The following is a 23,126-nucleotide window of genomic DNA, read 5'->3' as shown; positions in this document are numbered from 1 at the left end:
CACAATAATTCTGACCTACACTTGCCTATCTCCTGCAGTATAAGAAGTATAAGTAAGATATTCTCCTGCAGTAAGAAGTATACTCAAACTCTGGTTGCTTTGAAGAAAGCAGCGGCTCTGGAGACAACTGTCTCAAAGTTCAAGCAACAGGAGAAAATGTGCAGGTTTTTTTTTTTATTAGCAACAAGTTCGGGTATTTATTATGACATTTTAATTAGTAGACTGGTTTATTTTATCAATTGACTTTCATTGTATTTTCTAGTATAGCCCATTGTTGATTCATTGATGTCCCCATAGCAGTGGTAAATCAAGTATATCAGCATACATTTGTAAAAATAATATAAATTGTTATGTCCTCACCAGAACTACAACATCTTTGCAATTATATTTTTTATGTAAAACATTTTCTTCTTCAGAACACATTGCTATTTATTTCTTTATGCATTGATATATTAAATTTTAATCTTCAGCTCCTAATCATGTCAAACAGATTATGCAAGGACATTTATTGTTTCTCAGTTTATAACAGCTAAACATTCCACCCTGCTAGTCCATTTTTCTCACTAGCAGCCCAATATTTCCACCTATTTATAGAACCTAAGTGAAATATAACAACTTTCTTAAATTGGGTAATTCTTATTGTCTCTGTTATGCACTATTTTGGAATACACTTTTGATTTTGATAACTTACTGAAAAGACTAAATCCTGCTGATATACATAAACCTGCATGGTATAGATGAATTTGCATGAAGAAAGATATGATCTTAAAACTCATATATATATATATTCCTGTATATTTCTACTTTAATATTCACCACCAGTTATTAGTGAAAACTACATCTGGATTTAGCTCAAAGTCCATCTGATAAATTTCGGTTTGATGTAAACTATGATCTGCCATGAAAATGAAATAAAGAGATGCAGCTGAGACTGGCAAAATCCTTTCTTTCACACCTGCCCTTAAAAATACTGGGTTATTAAATACTGGGTTTCATTAGAAAAGAAGATCAAGTATGCTTTTAATATACTGAAATTTTAGTAAAAGTATATAGTGATTTCAGTGAAAATGTGGAGTTCCAAAAGATGGGCTTTATATTTCTATACCATGCCCTGAGGATGAAGACCTGTTTTATTAGATTTTTTTTTTTTACATTAGTAATGTTAGTAGAGAAAGCATTTTTGTCAAATTTCATTACACAAGAACACATCCTTTAAATTTTCATTATATTTAGATGCCACATAACAATTGTCATAATTAAGTGCTATGATAGATCTATTTTCTGGAAAAAGTAACATAAAGCACAAATTGAAAAATAATAAAAAGTGGCACAGCCTTTCCAGTTATCAGATTTATCTATCGTATACTAAACTGCATAAACGGCAGCATAAAAATATTTTTAACCAAAGTTTGTATACTTGTAGTAATGCTCTGGAGCCAGTATGGTCCAACACAATTAGTAAAGCCCTGAAACAGCATTAAAAAGCCAAAAGGCAAGATAACAATAAGCTTACTGATTCATATGTCCCCAAAAGAACTTGGTCATAACTAGGACCTCATGCCATTCCTAAGGGGTTCTGCATGTCTCCGCACACTATATCAGGGAAACTGTATTTCTCATCCTGTGGCATTAGAAAGAGTCAAACTTGTGACAAACCAACTGCCTAATAAAACATCACAGCTGTTTATCTCATAAAGCGTTATTGTCTCACCATCATTAAACTCGCATAATTATAACTTCGTTTTATGTTCCTGCCCTGCCATTGGAGTGCATGAGTGCATATGAGCTTTAACATAAGCAGATATGTGCTTTAAAAAGATGCCTCACCTATTATTAAGGTGCCTTGCTGGCACATTTTCCAAGACTGGACTATGATGGAAATTGGAAAGAGCCCCAGGAGATGACAGCTGAGGGGGGCTTTCTGTATTAGAGCGGTCTCCAAAGATGCCCAAACTTAAGAAAAATTACTTAGAGTTTGCACAATGCTTCATGCTGTTATTTTGTTATTGAAGGCACTGTTACATTTTAGTACACTGTGCATTCACAACCCACCAACAAAGAGGCAGCAGGCATCACTGGTCATCCAGTAAAGCAGTTTTGTTCTCTTCAGATGGTAATTTATAATACAGACATTTTATATGCCCAGAGAGATACTTTTCCTTGCTACCTGTGAAATGACAACAAATGAAGGAGTCTGCTTTGGAACATCACATGCCAAAAATGACACAAAAATTCGTTGCTTCTTACATGATAGAAATATAAACAAATGAATCTTCACTTCCTATGCACTACCCCAACACTACTGGAAGGCTCCTGGAACAGATCACTGCTGTGTCAGCACTATCCAATGTTGTATATTATGGGCATGAAGAGAAACACACTACATTTTTCTTCAGGGTCCAAAATGCACCTTCAATATTTGGGAAGAAGTTGCATGGAAAGAACAATAATATTGGGAAGAACAATCCCTCTGTAAATTCATAAATAATTATGAAACTGTTAATCCTCTAAAAATATCTAATTGAAGAAATATTGCTGAAATCAGAGGTCCGTATTCAGCCCAGATATAAATGTATGAGATGTTATTAACCTAAATAGAGTAAAATCCCGTGTTGTCATAAGATTGCTATATGGTCTGGGCCACAGAAACAGTACATTTCTGTACAATTCTGTCACTTGCATATATTAAGATGGCCTTGAGGTGTTTTGTTTTGTTTTTTTTTTTTTTAAATAAATAAAAAATCAAGCTTTAAGTTGAGATCCTTGTTTGAAATGAAGTTTCACTGTCTGAATATGCCTTCTTACTTTGGACTTCCTAGCACAGTGACTCTTCCCCCACTGTTTGTGCAGTGCCTAGTGCCATGGGATAGCAAACCTCATTGTGTGCATTAGGCATAACTGTAAAATCATTCATCTACACAGAACTGTTCCATTCCTTTGGTTTCTCACTATTATTCATTTGCCCTCTCCTCTATCAAACTTCCAACTGAATGTTCTCTGTGAAATTAGAGACTACATCGGTAAATATGAACTATGCAGATTCTGAAATCTGCCAGTAAAGCATACGAGATAATTAAACATCAGCAGATGTGTGTTATTTGCTAACCAGTTCTTAAACATCAATATATTCTGGGTTATATTCTGCACTCCTCAGGCTATTTATTAAAACATAGTAATAGCAAATGTTTACCTATTTTGACATTCTTTTTTAATTATTATTATCGTTTTAAATGTTTTACTTACCCCTGGATTAAAATGATCCCTATGAGGCCAAAGTATTAAAAATTAAAGAAATTTGCTCTCAGCTGATCTAATGAAGTATCATCTCGGCTTCCAGTCATTGCTGCTTTTTAGCATCTTTGAGCCTGACATCAGTTTTGGATGCAGCTAAATGCCAACTATCCCGATAAACATGTACACTACCAGCTGTGGCTCCATCTGCTCAACTAAACATTTTCACACCAAATCTGCCGGGGAAAAAAAAATATTGTTTTTGGAGTTGGTTTGTAACAACTGAAATATTAAAATCTTAACTCCAGGTGGCCCTTCACTTTTCTATTTCTCTGATGAATATATTTAGAAGAAAACAAAACCAGCTATTTATAGCCTGCCTCAAAACCACAAAATCCAACTGAAGGAATTTGGTGCAAAAAGAACAAATTAGCAAAAAAGAAATCCAGAGCTGGTAAACCTTCACTCTGCGTCTCGTAGAGCTCCCCCCATATGCCTACATGACTGTGTGACCTGACCGCTGTGCAGCAGTGGCTATACATAGTTCCCACCCCTCTGCCCCATCCCAGGGCAGAGGAGGCTGGTGGTGTGTCCATCAGCCTGCTCTCAAAGCACTGCAGTTTCAAACCCAATGCTGAAATCATCAGTTTAGTATGTGAGAGCTATGGTGTTTCAGAGACGTTTCTAAGAGAGCGTCCTCAACTATGTATCACATAGAGGTCTAATTAACTACTATTAGTGTCCCATTTTTGAATATTCAAATCTTCTTGAGAAAAGTAATAGAAGTTCTCAAGAAAAGGTAAACAACACAACACTGAGTTTGGTTCTTGCTTGAATGTTCAAAATCATTTTATAAAGTTTGGCACAGTAATGAGAGGGTACTGGGAATAGTACCTGCTCCTGTGTTAGGGAAATAACTTGGACCTACCAAGACTAAACAAGGACCAAGGTTTAAACTGCACTAAGCCAATGCTTTCCATTTTCCACTCCCCTGCTGGGAATCCAACAAAAGGTGTTGGGCTGCTCTGACTCTGGCAGTGTCAATGTGCAAGCCTGAGCATCTGTTGTGAAGCTCAGGTAGCACAGTGGCTAAGCGGAAGACTAATCTTAGCCATGTGAAGCCCAAGAAGCCCATGTTTTCTTCCTTTTTTTTCTTCTTCTTTTCTCTCTCTCCCACTCTCTCTGTATCTATCTACATATATGTTTATAATTATTATTTTTTTTTTTTTTAATTTTATTTTATTTTACTTCTTACTATACCTGCCAGGGCCTGTAAAATGCTCCTTCTGGGAATCCTTGACTACACATTCCAGAGTCTGGAGGCTAACCTTACATTTTCATGAATAGTTTAAAAATAATGGATACAAGTCTACTTATCTTGAACCACCAGATGATTCGGACTGGCATTTGTTTTATACGGTGTCATCTTAAAAGCAAAAACTGAGCAATTCCCCACTCCAGTTAGGGCTTTTAAACACCTTCAGTAACATAAGAAGTAAGAAAACAACAAAACAGTAGACAGTAGACGACACTGTGGCTTAAAATTCAAAGGCATCCTAGTGAAATCTCAAGAGGGATGAAAAGATGTAGTGCTTCTCTAACTTATGTTAATGAAAGCTAAGAGAAAATTTATTGAAGTGAATGGAATTTTGCCAAAATTTTCATACTAAAGAGACATCAGATACATTTAGCTCTGAAGTACTCCTTGAAAACTGAATACACTTTGTTTTAAAAAGTTTAATTGTATTTTGGATATCCCACATTCTTCTATACTATTATGAATGTTACTTATGAAAATGAAAGAAAAAAAAATAATCATGCTGCATCTAACAATTCCTTCTAATTAAAAAAATGTCAGTCAGGAATGTGCTTCAAGTCGACATGACAAGCAATCAACAGTTTAGACTCTACATCAGAAAATTCCGAGCCTTTTTGATTCAGCATTCATATGAGCATTCATAAACCCTTCTGAGTTTATTCTCACTACAAAACTCTAGTAGACAGGAAATCCAGAAAGTTCTTCCAAATACTGGAATTAAATAATACAGATGAAAACAGTCACAAGAAGGGTGTCCAAATTCTGCATAAAGATTTACATCTGTATATTCTACCCTTCTGGTTCACTCAACAATATCTTGTCTATCTGCACTAATACAAATATAGCAGTAGAAAAAGTTTCAGGTAGGAAATGGTATTATATTACATTGAATAATTTTATCACCTAACAGTTCTTACTATGGAACACATTACAATCTAATACTCAGTGCTATGGAATATAACAAGTTAATACAGCTGTGTGAAAAATAAATACGCCTTTTTTTCCCTTCAAGTTTTTGAGTGAAGAAACATTACAAAGAATCTCAATAATAAGCCAAGTTGTGAGAGACAGGAGTCTCAAAAATAAGCTAATTACTATGTAGGTGTGTGTGGAGACAGAACGTGTACAAAACCCACTTTACTATGTTCTGTATTTTGAGGCTCTCCAAAAGAAGTAAAGGGAAGCAGTATAAGTCAAAGAATACGGAGAAATGGAGCATGTTTTTTTTTTAATATTATTAATAATGTTAATTATTAATTCATTATTATTATATTAATTATATACTTATTAATAACAACCTGCTATTTATATATTATTAGAAATTAATTATATTAATTTAATATTGTTATGTAATCATTATTAATTATTAATATTTTATTACTATTAAAGAAAAAAAAAGATGCATTAAAAAAAAAAGAAGAAAAGATGAATATCCAGAATTGTATATAAATAAATTTGGTTTACTATTGTGCAATATCCAACATATCTGGCCTCTGGTTTACAGGAAATAATATTTAAAAAATAATCATATTTCGTAGTATTTATTTTAGTATTTTGTTATTTAGCTTCAGTGTAGATATTGCATTGTTGTATACATCTGTTACTTACAACAGAACAAAAAGTTCTGTGGAGGAACTGTCTGTCTGAGGAAAAGCTTATGAGCCATAAAATCCAGCAAGTTCTTGTAATAATGACTTCCCATCTATATATTCATATATTATAATTTGGCATATTTTCACTTTAGTCCTTTGAGTTGTACTAGTTTATAAAGCTGGGGATTTTTACAAACACAGAAGCATTCCAATAAAAATATAATACATATTTCTCATCTTTTCTTAAGGATTGGAGGAAAAATTAATATAACATCCAAGTTGGAAATTGCCTTTTTTGTTTTAACTATACATGTTTCTCTGTAACTTTATCAAGACAGAGGCAAGTCCAAGGAATTTGCATCACACAGGGAAATAAAGCAATATTTTGATAGTCATCAGATCCTCCAGGAATTAATTTCAGAGACTTTGATGCAAACTCTAATGCCATATGCCCTCTCCTACAGATAAGCCTTATATTTACTGTGAAGAAATCTACTGGAGAACTTCCAGCAGTGAAGCTATAAAGCACTAGGGTTTGAGATAGCCTTTTAGATATCTGGAACCAGACCAGAGAGTCTCGAAGATAAGAGCGGAGACTGAAGTTAAGACTAATTCTCTAAAAAGCCAATGTCTGATGTGCTCATGGTAGTCTGAGTTGTTACAATCTTCTGTATTAGATAACTTTCCCTACCCTATAAAAACTTATGTTCAGTTACACTGTGTAGCTCTTATCCAACAGAGAAGCAGTAAATGCACGAAGCCAGTTCAACATCCATTGGGATGAGGTGCACTCTCCTATCCAAACAGGAAAGATGGACAGCTTTATTTACCGGATGTTACTGTGTGGAAGCTTTAGTGTCAACACTGAATACAAAAGTACTCCTACAATTATGGACTGCAGTGATCAAAAGAGGATATATACCTTCCACTAAGAGCAACTGTACTGGGCCTGGAAACTCACTGACATGTTTTCTTCTTACTAGTACCATCTTGGTCTCATCTGGGTTTATTTTCAACTAACTGTTCTTCATCTCTAAGCTGTTTTCCTTCAATCAGTTGCCACCATAGTAAAACAGGAATGGTCACAGGTCACAAAGTATAAAAGGAAGTGCATATGATCTGCATATTTTTCAAACATACCATCCAACATGTTCACACAGTATCTCAGTATAGATACCAGAAAGAGCTAGCAATAAAACTGATTCTTGAAGAACACCAGGAAGAAGAACAGAAAGGCAGTCTGCCCTGACTACTTGTTGAATGTGTTCATCTGGGAAGAATGCCAATCATTTTACTGAATTACTTTGGATCCTGCTACTTCTCTCAAGCAAGAAAGTATTGTCTTGTGATCAACCATGTTAAATGACTCAGATATGTCTAAAGGGACGAGAATAAATGTCTGTCCTCTCTCCACTGGCAGGAGTAGATTGCCTATTACACATGACACTATAGCCGTTTTTTGCCCTGGTTTAAATTCAGATTTTGCTGGATCTAGGATTTTATCTTAATTTAGGTAATGCAGCTGGCCTTTGGCTAGCTTCTCTATGAGCCTGCAAAGAGTTTCACAATTATTCTGTCTGTATATCAGGACAGACAAAAAGAGATGATTACAGTTAGCTCTAGGGTGAAATGTGGAAACTGTTATAAAGCACATGGAAATGCTATACAAAGGTTTCAGACAGGAAATGAATAGCTAATCCAACTGAAGCTACAGGGAGAATGAGAGGGATGTGAGACATAATTATTCAAACTGGAATTTGTTCAGAACACTGAGGTTAACACCTCTCCTCCTGCAAATTGTGTCAAGGCTATAGCTGACAGGACTTCAGGTTTTTATTTCATTTGAATAGGAACAAATCCAACCACAAAATTCTTTTTCCTACAAGGGACAATGGGTTCAGTATACTGCAGTAAGAAAGAACTATCTTCTGAATCATCCTTAGCACTTCTTTCAACATCTGGATCTCACTGCAGGTATCCCATTCAAGTAGTTACTCAGCATAACCTTATGTAATGCTAACCTGTTTGATAAGTGGAAAGAAACAGCTTAAAGATGTATAACTACAATGAGCATGAGTCAAATAACCATATAATTTAATCCTGACAGCTAACTAGCTAAATAAATAAAAAGTGAACTAAATAGTTCACTAAATAGTGAACTAAACATTGGAGAATACACCCCAGAAAATTTCTAGGTTGTTTCTTTAAGCTGAAATAGGAGCAATAAGTAGACGAATGCAGATTATTAAAACTCATATAAATATACAGTCACACATATATAAATAATCAATTTTATGATGTTCAAAAGCTGTACAAAAACTACTATATTTTTGTGGGATTTTGCTGATCTTTCAAGAATGACAGATCAATCTGTTAAAGGAAGAAAAATGGATTGAAAACCCACAATATTTTAAAAGGTAATTCCTTTCAAGCTCAACCTTTTTGACACATTAATTATGAGCAGCAACGGAGAACTTCATTTCGTTTTCTATTTAAGCTTTAATAATGATATATAATTAAAAAATGTACATAAGCAACTGGTATTAACATCCACATTTTTTCAGAAGTAGCCTCTACTTTTCAATTCTGTGTTTTTTGTGTCTAAAATCATGGTTTCAGAGATGCTAATTGTTTACATGTCCAATGGCACTTCAGCTTTACGGTAACTACCCTTGCCAAGAACTCTGGCTGGTGTCTGCTCTGTTGCATCCCTGAAGCCTGACGGATTCAACTCAGTGCAAAGTGAACTTGTTTCCTATTGCCACAGTTTCCTGCCTAAGCTTTTGAAAGGAACAATTCCCCACAGATCACTGTGGAATATCAGGCCATGGGCATTAGTCAGTGGGTATCCAGCACCAGAAACATTCAGAGAACACACATTTTAAAACATTGGTTGTATTTCAACGCCAACAGGCAATTATGTCATGACTTACAATCTGCACCCTTACAGACCCTCCTCCGGGGGCTTCACGACATAGAATAAGTTTATGACCCGCTGCAAAATACCTCCTTATAATGGCATTCGAAACTTCATTTTAGCACCTTGATTACGAATGACATGCTGCTTGTTTCATTCCCGTTAAGGTGCTGAGTCATTAGCAGCACAACATATAAAGGTAGAAACTTTTCAGATGTTAGATACATAACATTAAAAAACTAAGACAAACATAGTCTTCCAAAGAGTACCTTACATTTAAAGATAGTACAAAGGACTATGCTATTCTTATTATATGTAACAGAAAATCATCTAGTTCCTATGCAATACAGAGTAAGGCAAAACTTGTTTACAATGCATTATAAGAATGAGTTACTATTAAGGACAATAATTTTTTCTGATGATTTTAGGGCTACAAAGATGGTGAAGAGGGGAAGACATATGAGGAGTGGCTGAAATCATTTGGTTTGTTCAGCCTGGAGAAGAGTAGACTGAGGGGAGGCCTCATGGTGGCCTGCAGCTTCCTCATGAGGGGAGCGGAGGGGCAGGCTCTGAGCTCTGCTCTCTGGGGACAGCGACAGAACCCGAGGGAACATGATACTAAATCATTAATGGGTTAATATAAACATTAAATAAATAAATAAATAAAATTAAATCTTCTAACTTTAGTACCACTCTAAAGTAGTATTTTGGAGTACTCCTTTTACTGACTAAAACATAATCAAATGATTTGTCCTCCTACACGTTATAAAAAAAGCAGTGTTTTGGTTAAAAATGGTTAAGTCAGAATACTGTCAAATATATTTGTAGTATCATTGATGCAGAATTTACAGATTCTTAAAAGTTAACAAATAAAACATTCATTTAAAACAAACAAACTGGTGATAAGCCCTTGCTCTCCTTCTAAATTTATGCTATCCAATAAAACAACACAGACTCTATGCTTTATCACTTCTGACATCAATATTAAAACAGCTACACAAACTGCCATCATTGCTTATACATCTTTTCCATCTGTTTCAATGAGAACAGTGTCCCCCTTGTTTTTTGCCCTACAAGTAGCTATTTCATCATCTCCAGTTCACATACCATTTTCTAAACTTCTGCAATCTCAACAAAAAGATTTTGCTTTTCTATGCCTAACCTCTTTTAAGCAATAAAAAATTCCCCCATCAAATTACAGATGAAACATTTCTGAGAAACCAGAGAACATAACAAAATAGAAAGTATTTTCCTAATTAAAAATGTGGAAGTGGAAGGGTACTTTGGGATCACTGTGTCCGTTTACCTGCCATCTCAGTCAACCACCTGGTATAATTCCTTCCAAAAGAATGACTAAGCTCCATCTTAAAATCAAATTATATCTCCCACTACTCCCATCAAAAGACTGCTCCAGTATCTCCCTGCTCTGATGGTTAGAAAACTTACAATTTCCAGCCTAAATATCTCATGTTACTAAATCAACCACTTGCTTTTACTAGTCATTTAATTAAGCTGGCATTTCATTCGTGATTTTTCCCCACATTCCCTCTCAGTGGATTTGATGGGGTCTGAATGGGGTCTGAATAGTAATCAGATGGGGTTTCAGATGGAGTGTGAATAGTAATCTGTGGCAGCAAGGAGTTTCCCTTTGCTGTTCCTGTTGAATCTGTCACTTGAAAGAAGGGTAAGAACAGGGGAGGAATAAAATTAGGCACTGCACATAAACATGATTCTGTGGCCTAAAAATTAGGGTATTCCTAGAGAAAGGATGAATGAAACACAGTTAAACTAATTAGTTAAAGATGGGAACCAAACCTGACTCCCATATCACAGGCTACAAAATAAGACAGGAGGAGCATTTGTGACCCATAACACCTCATTAACAAAAGGCTGGGCCTGATCTTTTCTCTAAAAGAGCATGGATACTGGCACACTCACCTCTGAACAGTTTTTTTTGGCTCTCAGTATATGCCAATGACCAATTAAAGGCAGAAGGAAATGAATTATGTTAGTTTTCAACAAACTAACTTCAACAGCTTTTCTTCCAGCATGTTTCTTCTGAACACTACTCCTGAGACACCTGACTTTCTACACGCACCACAAACAGGGAGCTGAGGGTGAAAATTAATATTATTTTTATTCCCTCCTAAATATGGGCTACTGATAAAACATTCCTATTCTCCCCTGTGCTCAAAACAACACTCCCATTGTTTCCTTTACATGAGATCTAGGAACCGTGCAACCACACTAAAGAGTAGCAGGAAACTATTCCCTTGCCTTCTGAACACTCGTGCCTGCATTATGAGTGCAGGACTCAGCACTCAGATCATTTCAAGCACTCTGTGTCTTTTCTTTTTCACCTATGTAATGGAGCTAATTAGCACTTTTATGTAGAATTAAACTACCTCTTTGAGGTTTCTCCAGGCTGTCACGGGCTCACAGGGCTGAAGAAGCGCAGTAAAGATCATCTTTGGGGAGTCCATGTTGTACCCACGCTGAAGACTAAGTTTTATTTTCTATGTGGCTAACCTTGGACTTCTCATAACCAAAGAATTCTGTCAAACTTTAAAATATAAATGATTTCATACTTCTTAAGTAAAATCTAAGCAAATTATTTTGTGAAATTCAATCTAAAGTATAAATATCCATTAAAAACAAACAAACAAACAAACAAACAAACAAACAAACCACAACTGATCTGTAGTCAAATGCCATTAATCAACCCATTACCAAGCCTCTGGTTTCAAGTTTCTCTTTATTTTTCAAAGAGCAATGGAAGACAGTAATGCAAGAACAAAAATACAGCAGCTAATGCCACAAAAGTGAAGAAGTTACTTTCAACTCTTATGAGTCTGAGCCTCATCTATTTTATTTTTTCACAGGTAATCTCCACAGATATTACACTATATTAAATCTGCACCACTGACATATTTATCTTGAGATTTTCTATGTATGCTCATGACAAGAAAAAAAAAAAAGAAAAAGAAAAAAAAAATTCCCCAAGATGTTTCATATGATGAGTACATGAGTAGTTTTTAATTCACAACCTTGTACCAAAGTCTAACTACTTGCATATTTTGCTGTAAGAGATTTGTCTGGTAGTACTTCAAATTTATAACCTATAATAATAATAATAATAATAATAATAATAATAATAATAATAATAATAATAATAAAGGCTTTTATCCAGTGTAATCCCTGTAATTACTTTACCTGTATTTTTTTTCTCTCTCTACCCTCCCCCCGCAATGGATTTAATAATATAATTAGTGTTGGTCACCTAACATGATCATTTCCCAAAAGGTCAAAATATACTTTATAATGGTAATTTTAGGTGTTCTTATTGTGAAATTGCATTTGAGACAATTCAGTGCAATAATCTATAAATGAGCATAACAGATTTATGGCAGGTTTTCCTACACTAGCCTGCATTTCAGTGCAATATGTGGGCAGAAGAAACTGTGAGCAGTTTTATGTCCAAAATTTCTAGAGTAAAATATAACAATTATTATTCTGACTGGAAATGGATACAAATTATGGAAAAAACATAAAACCCTCAGAGAATTTCCATTAAAAAAAAGGTGAAACAAAAGATTCTCTGAGATTTTTAGTAGCTTGCATACATGCAAATAATAACTAGTGATGTCTATGAAGTCATAAATAATATTGTCAAACAGAAAATATTTGTAGTTGAACAGATAAGTCAGAAGTGGTATCACCTACTCACTTCAAGGTTAAAAGAGTACTGCAAATCCATATAGGTCCCTGATGATCGAGGTAGGATTAACATATTTTCACCTTCCCTAATAGAACTGCTTTGGTACAAAATACATTGTTCTGTGCTGTCATGATGTATGGCTCACATTTAGAAATCTGACAGTTTAGGAGTGCATTATGGAATTACATTAAACTGAATACATTTTTGTGCTGCACAGGAGAAGATAAAGAGGCTCCAATTTCTGTCTTCTTTTTAAAAAATAATGGTTTTGCTCTATTTTCTTACTACAATGGTGTTAAAAAAAAAAAAAACACTGTAGTATTTACTGGACTAGTAAGTTCTATTCTCTCTGTTTCAAAAAACATGTGGAAGATGTAACTCTATTCCATACAAATCCTAACTGCTTTACAAGAATATGAACTATATTAATTGATAGTGGTGTCAGCTAAAACCCTTATTTATAAGAGCAATAACATTAATTTTGAAAACCTTTGGAATTTGACTTGTAAGTGAATTGCAATGTTTTAACTTCTACGCAATATTAATGAGTTAAGTGATTGTAAAATGCCAAGAAAAGAGGGAGAAGAGAAGGGGCAAGGAGAAGGGCTGGAGAAGGGAAAGGAAAGAAGATTAGAAAAAAAACATCGAAACTTCAGGTTAGACCATATATGGGTAAGGATTCCTTAGTCCTATGGTGACAGGATAGTGCAAAGTTGGCCATAAATCTCTGGAATGTGTAGACAAGGAATTCATTTAATAACTTTATCCATTCTTGATAGTTCTGCCTTTGCTCATCATCACATGGGGTTGTGGGAAACTGTGCTCAGTGTTTGTCTCTAAAATTTACTCTGTGGTAGCCACTTTTATTAAAGGTTTGAATTTGCTGAATGTCTACAGTTTTATTTCTGGACTACGACTGACTTTATTCCAAAGCTGTATTCCTAATGAAAAATAAAAATAACAAAATTGGTCCCCACAATTTAGTATTGTCAGTTGTCCTTTGCACATATTTTTGTTTGATCTTAGAAAACCATCAGATTTAAAATTGTTTACCCCAGAGCAATTACAACAAAAGCTAAAAATCATATGCCCATATTTTTGAACAACCTCTTGAGCTTTAATGGTGTTGTGATGTGGCAGAAAGGTGACACCTAAGTTTTGGAACACTGTCAGTATAAAAAAAATCCTAAAGTATTTTTACACAAAGATATAGAGCAATGGTGCTGGTTTCCATAAAATCATTTCTCTCATTTGGAGTTGTGGGGTGACATAAAATATGAGCCATGAAAGAGAACTTTAATGTGACCAGTCTTGTTATTTTCGAGTACTATGTGAGCAGCTTATTAACTGCAACAAGAACAGATCTTCCCAGGTGCAATTAGGCAATGGAGGAATGCATCAATATTACAGTTTAAAACCTGCTATATTAAAGACCTGCTTTTGTCCCATGGGATACTTATCTAGAACATTGCATAAGGAATCATAAGGATTAGGTTGCCAATAAAATGTCATAATGATTAGTGATTAAAAGCAAAGTTCCAGCAAGAACAAACTATTTCAGAAGGGTCACAATCTCAGGATTTTTAAATAAACGTATATTGTTAAAATATCCTTAAGGGCTAATCCTGCTATCTGCTCACTGAATCCTCCAGCCAAACTCCACAAGACCCAAGTTTTCTTAAAAAGCTGTTGATATACTGTACTAGTCCTGTTTACAATCTCTCTTTCATTACAGTTCCCAGGGAAAACATAGAGGGACAAAAAAAGTCTGTCAAGGGAAGTTTACAGGTATTCCGGTCAAGAAGAATTTAGCCATTTCTGAACAAAGAAGACTAGCAGCTCTAGATTAACATGAAAAGAAGCGTTTAATTCCATTATACATTATAACAAGAAAAAAGAAAAAGCAGGAAGATTAATAACTTCAACCTATCTTAGCACTTCTATAGCCACTAGCAAAATAGTATCTATACACAAATGGATTTTTCTTCACAATGCTCCTTTGATGCAAGGAAGTCCCATTATCCTCATTCTTCTCAAGAAGAACAGCAGCATGAAGAGATTAAGTCATTTATCCAAAGTAACACAAGACGCCTATGGGACTGACTGTGTAATTTATCATGGATCTCCAGAGCCCCAGTCTAGTGCCTTAACCAGTAGACCATTCTTTGTCTCAACTGACAAAGCTGCTGTACATTACCTTAAATGACCTTTCAAAATGGCTATTTTGTACATGCTTTTTGCTCTGTCAGCATTCTAAAAGTTGTTAAAGCCACAGTCTTGAAGAAAGACTAATTAAGCACCCTGTACCTTGTCTCAACATCAGTTGTGACACTGGAGAACACAAATACTTTTCAGACCAAATATTGTATTTCTCTTCAAAGTTAGCAGCAAAGCTAAAGCTTGGCAGCTGGCAAAGATCCTTCATGCTCTGCAAATGACCATACTTTAATAAAGTTCTTTTGAGTTTTCTTTTTTAAGGCTTTTTATGTTCCTGTGACTGAAAACAGTTACTATAATAGCATTATGGAAATCTAAATATACATGTCAGGAACCATTACTTGAGTACTAAAATATGTTCTTTCCTGGCAAACTGCAAGCAAAACTAAAGAGATCAGTTTATCATTTAGTAAAGCTGCAGGAAAAAAAAAAAAAAGTTGATTTTTTTCTTTTTATATGCATGAGACTGGCAATCATTCTAGGACACTGGGTCACAAATTAATTAAAATATGGTATTTAAGGAATAAACTACTGAAGTAGTTTATTCTTTCTTTATCCAGAGAATATGTACAATTACAAATTCTCTCTGGTGGTACATCAGCAATGTAAAATTCTCCAGCTACTGCATTCACCTGAAGGGATCATTACCAGGAGTGAAAAGTTTACTAGGTCACACTCCTTTTATCTTACCTTCTCTTTTGAGTGACTTCCAAAAGCACTGCTTATGATGATGTTTATGAAAAAGAAAATGAACTGAGATCATCATTTAAATTCCACACAGTTCACAAACAACTGTCATATGGTAACAATTTTTGGTCACTGCTTGGGTTGACTGAATTTGAATTAGTGACCTAAAGGTGAAAGTTTCTGGGTTCCAGAATCAATCTCCATACTGTTCATTGTCTTCATTTTCTGAAGTTCAAAGTGGTAGAAGCGAGACTTATATGGCCTCTGCTTTTCATCTAGTTAAATATTTTCAGATTTTTTTCTCTTAAAATATTTCTAAGCATAAGACACAAATATACTAAATTTTCTCATATGTGGAAAACTTACAATCAAATTAATAATAACAATTATTATTATTATTATCATCATTATCATCATTATCATTATTATCGATAACACTCCATTAAATATGAAAGCAAATTTTCTGGTGGGTAATCAAATTTTGATATTAAAGAAGTCCTGCAAACAGTAAAGAAGAAGCAGTGCTACAACTTCAATACTGCCTTTGTAAAACTGCTTATTTTAAGAGGTTTTATTAAGGATATTAAGGATATCAAGCAGCTTGTTTTGGCTAACTTAAAATGATGACAAGAAAGAAAAATCTTGCTATCTTAAGATTTCATAATTTCCTTTACAAATTTCATACTTTCTTAATTCTATTGGAAAACATTTTTCTAATTCAACAAATCTGTTCTGTACTCAATAAATGAACCTTAAATAAAGCACACATTCTTATCAGCTTCTGCTGTAGAGTACGTTTATTTCCATAGTCTAGGAAATGGACCTGTGAAAATTCACATGGAATTCTCAAGTGTATTTGAGGTAAGATGTTTCTGTCAAAACCTTTGTAAAATTTAACCTGTAAAAAATGTTCTTTGCTGGGTGGAAAGGGAATTGAGAGGAAACAGAGGAGATAAGACACTTTCACAAAAATTGCAAAGCAAGTTCAAAAATAGACATAGTATGTCTAAAGCATAGGCAACTGAATGAAACATTCTCACTACAGTATTATTTATTTTCACTCATGGAGATAGTTTTTGTTCAGCTTTCCAAATACCTTAACTCTTTACCATTTTTAATGAGACAGGCATGAGAAAAAATAATAACAACTTCTACAAATTTATTACCAGGATATTTAATCTGCTGATTCAAAAGTACATTTTTAAAGGTCTGTCTTTCACCCACAGAGCAATGAAACACAAACCTGAACGCAATTGCAAATTCCTGTTCTGATATTGGGAGGAATGCATCAGCTTTACAAAGAAACTTTGGCATACAGAGTTCATACTGTAAAAGCTATACATTTTTCAAGAGTGAAAAATTATTTTTGTTACCTAGTTTCACAATATGGTAACTATTTCTTCAGAGACTGATTGACTTTTATGATCTTTGCTATTTTATCATTGTATTATCCACCATTTTCTACCAGTGCCCATTCCTGCTCTACATTGTGCAAATCTTAGCTGTGGCAAGCAAAGCAATCAGACCACAACATAAAAAAATAAAAAGGGACCCACGATTTGTTTCATGGCCTATTTGGTTTAAAAACAAACCCAATGCCCGTTCAAGCACATATAATTCAGAAGGCCTGCCTGCCAGCAATAAAGACTGAAATTGGATACTTTGTGAGATTAATTACCTAGATAGGGCATGATAATGCTAGTCAAATGGGAAGGTAATTAAAGTGCACCTTCCATGAAAATTATTCATTGCTGATGGATCAGGTGACAGATAAATCAAAAGGCACTTAAAAAAAGCTACAGGTTAACTTGTGGAAGGCCTTTCCTCCCTGCCAGTTGCAACAACTATGGCTGTTGAGTGCAGTTCCACGGTGTCGTTCCCATCCTAAGACAAAAGGCAGGACTGTAATGCAGCCTCTGAGAAAGAGGAACCCTTAGAGAAGTTATCAGCATTGTGCCTGCAGACAAAGGGTCAGCTAGAGTGGAACCAGTCAGCTGGCACTTTTCGGATTACAAGAACTCTCTGCTTGTATCCCATAAAGGAGTATTGCAACCGTAAAAGGCAGCAAGTGATGAATTAATAAGTTGACTAGTCCCCTGGGTGCAATCCTTATAAATGGAGGACATGCTGCGGTAATCAAACGGGGTTATAAATTGTGTACATTGAATGGCACAAAATACGTCTCACTTCATCACCATTAAGTCAAGACTTCCTGAATTTGTCATTAACTCTTTAACTTCAATATATTTATTTAAACAGTAAAAGTAAGAGAAAGAGCTTACAATAACAAAAGGGCAACTGATACTACCCAGTGGGATATACAGTCTAATGGAGATCAGTGACTCTTTATAAAGCGACAGGGGTCAAACTGCACTCCTTTTACACCAAAGGTGCCCTTGAGATGTACTGATTAAGTTGAAAACATTCAACTAAATGCATTTCTGAACACAGAAAAAATAGAGGATCAAGTCATATTTTATTGCTTGCTTGTGCAAATTTCTAAGCATTTGTTCCCTAATTGAAAAAAAAAAAATTTACATGAGTAAGTATTTCTCAGATTTTAGAGGAAATGTCAAAACTATCTTTCTTTGGATGTAAAATTTGATGATTAAAATGTGCGAAAATGAATAACTGAATAATTACCTTCTTATCTCAATGGATTTTTGAGATCACAACTCTTTAGGTTGTGATCTAACTTTTCAGTGGAAGTTAAATGAAAAGAAAATTTATTCTATCCTTTTCTTTATTTTAAAAGCAGTAAATAGCCATTTTGAAGGCCTTAGAAGCCTACCAGGTTTAAAGAAAAACCTAAAACTGCCTTTGAGTCAGAGCACAAATAAGCAAGAAGACCTTTGAAATCCTTTACTTAATTTCTTCTCTCCAAAATATAATTAAGGTTTTCCCAGATTTTGAAACAACAATTCTGCATGTTTCATAAATAACTTCTAAACTATTTTTTGTGTCCTCTGATTTTTTTTCCCTTCCCTAGGCCTCATAGCAAGTTGTTGAAATGAAAATTTAAATGAATACTGAAAACTAATGTAAACTTTGAAAATATGAAGTCCAAACCAAAACCCTTTTTGTATATCCAATGTTAAACCATAAACAAATTTCAAAACAGAATTTGTGGCACTGAGCATTACTATTCCCAATCTGCATAAGTATTCTGTATTCACAGGAGTCTATAAGAAAAGAGGCTTGGTAACCATTCACTATCTTCACCATACTTGGCAGCTGTGGTGTTTCCCCCAGGAAAGTAGTTTTTGCTGATTTTGTGCATAGTTTTGTCACTTTAAGATTAGCCTATTACAGTACTTTCCAAGAAGTTAAATTTTATAGACCTCTTAATCTATAAATACAGCTCAGTAAACTTAGTGAGCTTAAACTATTAAACTAAACTGTGGTAGAGTTGAGGATGGGGTATACACACACTTTTGCTCATGCTGTTAGTTCATTAGCATGGTTAGCCTGTTGGGCACGGATTTAGTTTAGCTGCCTCCCTGCTAGGCAATGTTCAGACACGAGTCTACAGTTAGAATGGGCCGAGATTCTTCCCTGGTGGGAAACCTCAATGTAGACACACAGTTTGGGGAGATAAACAGGTATAACTTTGCAAGCATTAGTCCTGACCATGGACCCTGGCCTTATTTGTGTGGGCATAGCTTTTGTAAACATGGAATGCATGATGCTTTAGGGTTTCACTGCCTGTCTGCTAGTATCCAAGGAGCATTTGAGCTCTTGGTTTTGATTTATAAATGGCTAAGCAGGATGAGACTTTTCTGACTGAGAGATCACCTCCATCCTTTACTTCTCCTGTAGTCAGCAAAGGTGCGAAAGGTAGTTTCCTCTTTGGCATCTAGAAATTACTCTCTAAAGCATCACAACCGCGATAATATTCTGGGAGCCTGAGGTACCTTCTAGGGCAAAGGTTGAAAAACTGCTCCCAGGAGGATGGTGAAGGAGCTCACTTACTCTAATTTATTGCTCATGGAAGGTTATCTGTTTGTAATTATTCTGTGCCACTGCACGGCTCAGCTAATTTATTGCCTACACAAATGTATATAATGCTGATGGGTGGTCATCACTGCATTATTGTAGGTAAGATAAACTGTAAGGCACCTGCAGCCCACCTAATGGAGGCTCTTAACTGCTATTAAAGTAGAAAGAAAGCATAGAATAAATAATTTACATTTTTGAAACTTTTTAACATTAGTGCTGTAAACTGTAATCAAATGAAATAACCCTAAAGACACACCTGTACGTGCATATCCTCACTAAATATCTCAGCTAATTCTGCCAACAGTAAAAAAGCTTCAAACAGTCTTAGTAACTTGAATTACTATTAGAACTAGCAAACTATTTTTTAAGAAGTCTTAAAATCCTAAAGACAATAAATTATATTTTAATGTACTTGTTAAGTATTTTATTGAAAATAAAAAGAATCATGTAAATATTTACTGTTAACACTGTGGCAGAAATTAACATTTGCATATATGGGGGCAGGAGGAAGGGGGCATTCATGGCATTTTACTTTTGGCAGTTAATTTAGGTGACTAAATAGGGAAGGTAATCTAAAGCTTCCTCTGTAATTAAGGATGAGTCAATGCACAATTCCTAAATTTGGCTTCTGTTCCAAATCACTCCCTAAAGAAACCTATCAATCTCCACTGATTACAACAATGTAAATATCCACCAAAGATTTAAATGCTAATGTTTAATGCCAACATCAAAGAGCAGAATGTTTAGTCCTAAAATGTTTCATGAGATTAAATCTACACAATATAAAGAACAATGACAGGTTTCCATTTTCATTGCTAGTTAAGCTGCAATACAAATACTTAGAACTAAGGGTGAAATTCTGATTTCAGCTACACAGGGGAATATTTGGAATAATTCCACAGGAGGTCCACAGAGACAGATCATTAGAGCATTGGCTCTGAAATATTACCACTGAATTCCTCATTTCACAGGCTTGATTAGAGACTCTATGAACTTAAATAGACTCTTTAGCAAAGTAAATGGCATTTCTCCACATAAGCATCCGAGTTTACTGGCTCTGAATCTGGCCTGCTGACTCAGCTGCTACTATGAAAAGAGCTTGGGTGCTATGAAGAAAAATGAGCACTCTGTGACACAGTAGGAAATGCGGTACTCAAAAAGGAGAAACACTTAGATGACAGAGACTATCAGAAGGAGAGATGCTAGACACATCCATCAGCAAGTCTGAGAAAGAAGATACAGAAACTTGAGGGTCTGCTTCTGTAAATGCAAACATGAGTGGAAACTCTGGATTCAGTGGACAATCCTGTACAACTATGAACTGTTGAAGCATAGGTGAAAGTTTAGGAGAGCCATTCTTAAAAAGAAAAGCTATGAATAACAATGGCAGGACCTGTTCTTACAGGTCAGTTCAGAGGAAGTGAGATCTGGCTTAAAAAGTCTGGAAAATACAGTAGAAGAGAAATTAACAAAAATAAGCTGCAAATATGCATATATATGTGTATGTGCATCTCCTCCTCTTATCCTCTGTCTTGTTGTGCTTTTACATAGCTGAAAGAAGATGGAAGAAAGATAAGAAACACCCCATTTTGCACTTTTCAGAATTCTTTCATTAACATTAGAAAATTCCAGCAGTTTTGTGAATAATTTTCTTACAGTTTTCTGTGTTTCAAGTGGATTCACTTACATCCGATACAGGATTTATCTCATTCAGTATGGTACAGGTCTTCACTGGACTGCTAACTTCATGTAGGAGTCTAAGATTTCTACCGTTCTGTCAAACGTAGTTAAAAATGATCAAAAAATGTTGAAAGGAGATGAAAGAAAATTGTCCAAAGAGATACACAGATAGCACACTCACACAGCCTGGTCTCTTTAGGAAACTGAATTAAAAATAGCCTTTTCTATATTAGCATGAATACTAAAATGGCCTAAGTCATATGAATTATCCTGCTTGCTGTGTAGATTATCCTGAAAATTTAAGAGTACAGATGAAAAATCAGCAAGTTTGGGGGTTTAAATTACAGCTGTCATTTAAGCCTGCTTTATTTTGTAGGTTGCTATCACAGTCTTAACAAACTACCTTCTGGAAACATAAAATGCAGTTTGTTATAAGCTTGAATTTAGGACATTTATATCAGTTGAACAATAAGAAGATTTCTGTGTCATTTTCATGAACATGATTTAGTTGACTTATGTTCACAGGCAGACATAGTTATGTAACACATAGCTCAGACAAATGGCTCTGTTCTTTATCTTCTCTATTCTACTGTAGTTAATGACCAAATATTGTTAAAAATTGGGACACTAATTATCTGATGTCGACATGTTATGGATAATTAAGAACTGCTCACTCTGAAGCCACGCTAATTGTTTTTCACAGGTCTCCTTCTCTTGTCCTTGTGTCCTCAACAAGGCAAGCAGCTACAGGTTTGTGCGTACATCTCTGTCACGTACTTTGTCACAGAACATACATCATCCTTTCTGGCTCATCCCCGATTAATTTTGCTGGCTTGCAGCAATTATCTCTCCCTTTGTGACTGACCTCCTGGTAAATGGAGTGCATGATAGCTGGGCAATTTTTTCCTGTGTAGTTTACCACTTAATTGATCCTTGTTGGCTGCCCACAGTAGCATATACTAAACTTAAGTCATAAAATGGTTGAAATTGAGAGAAAGTGGTTACCATGTTTTAACAATTGTAGTTGACAGCTGTAAAAATCAGATCTTGATAACATTCTCTCATTTACCCTATTACTTGGATCAGTTGGTTAAAGCTGTTAATGATCCGCTTGGATCAATGTCTTTTGCTTGTAGCTATAATTTACTGCATTGGTGGATTAGTACAGGTGTTTTCATAGATAGCTCTGCATCATTCCACCAGACTGCTGTCTGCATCAAATTTGCTTCCATTCATCACTAACAAAGCAAAGAAAAAAATAATCAGCATCTCCTATCTTAACGTTAACTATTGAACTGAGGACAACATTTTTATTGTAGTCAATTTGCAGGCTTCAACCATGGTTTCCTCAGTAAATTGCCCTAAGAATTTCCTCTAGAAATAGATACTATGATATATTTTGACTCTACTAGTAAAGAACTACAAAAATGCCAAACTGCACAAAACAATTCATAAATTAAAGAGTAGTAGATATAACTGTTCAATTAGGAACATGCCCATGGAGCCAGGGCTGTTTGTATCACAAGCAAAGCCAAAGAAACTACGCAGGTCAGCAAAATGTCAGAGATGGCAAAAATTGTCTAGTCGTACTAATTTCTGGGACTATTCCAGAACCTGGAGAATCTGCTGCTGCCCGTGGAGATGTCATCACTGGTAAGTCAGCAATGGCTATCACTATTATGTCTTCTCTTCTTACTACCCCACTAGCATTAGGAGGATCAAGCCCAGCTCTTCATGGACCTTTACTTTGCTCTAGCTTTCCAGACA

At 35.1% G+C, this 23,126-nt stretch overlaps 1 protein-coding gene across 10 annotated transcripts in view; it reads right to left on the bottom strand.

The window, feature by feature from the left end:
• The window catches only part of EPHA7 (EPH receptor A7), a 166,450-nt gene that overhangs the window by 76,332 nt on the left and 66,992 nt on the right, over positions 1–23,126 (bottom strand). Inside the window, exon 7 of one of the 10 annotated variants that reach the window (XM_080587448.1) lies at positions 12,207–22,597. The exons of the other annotated variants lie outside the window; for them this stretch is intronic. The gene's annotated coding sequence lies outside the window, so the exon portion shown is untranslated. Of the gene's footprint in view, positions 1–12,206; positions 22,598–23,126 lie in introns of those variants that run through there. 10 annotated transcript variants of the gene reach the window in all.

The sequence above is a fragment of the Anser brachyrhynchus genome (assembly GCF_964034855.1).
Source record: "Anser brachyrhynchus genome assembly, chromosome: 3".
Lineage (NCBI taxonomy): Eukaryota > Metazoa > Chordata > Aves > Anseriformes > Anatidae > Anser > Anser brachyrhynchus.
The sequence above is the reverse complement of the archived record's forward strand: the minus strand, read 5'-3'. Positions and strand labels throughout refer to the sequence as shown.